Source organism: Rhagoletis pomonella, unplaced genomic scaffold (assembly GCF_013731165.1).
Source record: "Rhagoletis pomonella isolate Grant_MI unplaced genomic scaffold, Rhpom_1.0 Rhpom_scaffold_00007, whole genome shotgun sequence".
Classification (NCBI taxonomy): domain Eukaryota; kingdom Metazoa; phylum Arthropoda; class Insecta; order Diptera; family Tephritidae; genus Rhagoletis; species Rhagoletis pomonella.
This window is the reverse complement of record NW_023458561.1, coordinates 8,138,523-8,141,389: the sequence shown is the minus strand read 5'-3', so window position 1 is coordinate 8,141,389 and position 2,867 is coordinate 8,138,523.

Here is a 2,867-nt window from a genome sequence, read left to right as displayed (position 1 = left end):
GCCTTACTGACATTAAGTCTTCGTTCCATTTATTCATGACAATAGATTTGCAAAACGTAATTATATAAATGACGAATATTGAAGCAAAATATTTACAATTTTCTTCCATACACGTATGTATGTATGTATGAATGTATGTTCGTTTGCAAAAGTATTATTCACTATTATATGCAGAAACATTTTTGGGGAGGCCCGGAAAAAAATAAATTACACATCCTTGAATGCATATTTCGGATTGATATTATTAGCTGACGTTTATCGTTCCTGTCGTGAAGCATTGGATGTTTATGGGGCAACCTGAAAGGAAACCCCGTATTCAAATCAACAATGTCATTGCGAAGATTTCAAAATATTAGTCGGGTTCTTTGATTCGATAATAAAGCAATAAAACGAAAGAAGGGGTAGACACACTGGACCAACTTGTCGGAATATACACCTGTACAGGGAAGACCATTAGATGGCCAATAGGTGGTGCTAATATCCTTGATATTTCCACATGCACTACTCTTATAATTTTGGCGGCTGTAAATCCTAAGTGGAACAAAAATTAGCATTTCCGACGCAGACTTTTTTTGGAACAATTGCGGTTTGATCTTTTGAAGAATGAAAGGGTACAACGAACATCTCAGCCACATAGTTATGTTAAAAGATACTTGCACGGACGCAAAAAGAGAAAACACCGCAGAATGCGCGGTAAAAGTTTTGCAAAAGTATACCAAATAGCATTAAGTACACTACCAAATATAACAACTGTAATTCATTTGTTTGTAAAAAAACAGTCAAAGACTGTAATCACTTGTAATATTTTCGCAAAAATTTAATAAAACTATATGGGGCAAAATTTGCCCAAAATACAGGATTGGTTACTTTTTTTTATTACAGGATGAGGGTTAAAGCAGTAAAACAACGACCTTAAGTTAACATCAACCAAGGCCATATGTTGACAAGGGATGCAAAATCACAGTTACATAAAAGAACTGGTCAGATTTTTCAGAAATCCCTTCAATTCTGATGTAAAATATGATGCCAAAATACTACAGGTCTCCCATTTAGATGGCCGGTCATATGACCGGCAGATGTCTCGTAGGATTCCCAGAGAGTTTTGCTTTACATAGAAATTTGTGCTCTTTTATTTTCATTTTGACTCACTTCAGTATTGGTTCCTTAAATTCAATTTGGCATTCGGTTTTTGGAATTTAAATAAGTTCTCAGCAAAAAAGTTTGTTTAAAAAAATACTTATGTGTACATAGTGCTTGAAAATATCAATTTTCCCCATACCTTAAACTTTTAGGAGTGGGCAAAAATGATGTTTTGTAATTTAGGCAGAATTGAATATGCGCTGTCTGGGAAGACAATATCTACATGTAATATTTATTCTGTTTGTTGGCACTATATCCAAACACAAACGCATCTTAACAGCCCAATTCTGTATAGGTGACAAAACTTTTGTAACTGAAAAACGAAAATTGTTTCATATATTTTTCCGTAACAAAACTGTAAAAAAAATTTGTCACTGATACAGAATAGAGGTATTAGTGTTTTAACAGTGAAATAATTTCTTATTTTCTAAGTTTGCAATAAAACTTCACACTTACAAGTCTATTCTGCGCTGGTAATAAAAAGTTTGTAACCGGTAAATAAAGTTCCTGTCAACTTTTAAGCCCTTTTCGCATTCTGTATACTCTTCTAACCGGTAAATTTTGTTACCATCTCATAAGCTGGTAACAAATTATTGCCCCGTGAAATATGCAATGCCAGGATTTGCACAATTCTTCATAGCTGAATTGCTGAATATTTTAACTGCATTACCAACGTACCTAGAATCGCGGTGACAAGAACTGGTAACATTTTTTGGTAATACAATTTTCCGACCTGTTAAAGTTAAGACATTTATAACAAACATTTTATGAAGAAAATCCCTTCTTCGTTTAAAATAAAATAAGCGAAATCGGCCCAATTTCATACAACCCTGCCTGACATGAAAATTTTCTCCACGATAAGGCTAGTAGCCATTTCTAACAGATTTTGGGTCGCATAGTCAAAAATGGAAACATATATACATATTTTATAAATAACAATACAAAGTCTACTGAGAAAATCGTCAAAATCTCTGCTGTATAGGCTTTATCTCTTAAACCACTGATTGTTCAGATACCAGTTTTTGCGATACAGTATATTTTGCTTTGCTGCCTTTATGCTTAAGTGCACATTTAAGATACCTACCCCAAAATCCGCATCAGCGGCATTATTTTTAACATTTATAAGGAAACGGCGGCGATAGATGCATTCAACATAACTGGACATTAGCGATACGTGCCTTAAACATTTGCAACTATTATCAAATATCAAAGAAAGTATTACGTTTACCTGCACTGGCTCTACACTTACCCTAATTTTACAGGCTTTTATTTATTTTGCTCATCTGGCAGAGCAAAGAAAACGGCTATCATTTTATGTAGTTATATAGATAATTACATACCAATCGGAAAAACTTTGCTTGCAGTAATTTCTACGTGGAAAGCGCTCCTCCTTTATTAGGTTTCATAGGGATTCGGATACCTCCCTCATTGAAGTAGTAAAGCAAATTCGGTTAAGTACTTTTTTCGGCTAAGTGCACAAATTTTCGTGCAAAGAAGGATGGGCAGCTAAGCAAAATATACTGTATATATCATTTATGTAGAAAGGAACCGTTACCGGTTTACATACCGAGCAGTGAAAATTACTTAGATTGGTGCTATGTAAGGTATATCTTCCATTCCTCTGATTGTTTAGAAATGATTTTTTATATTTATATCTCCTTTATCTATGTATACTAAATATGTAAATTTTTTGTAAAGCAGTAAAATTTTCAGATGTTCACGAAAGG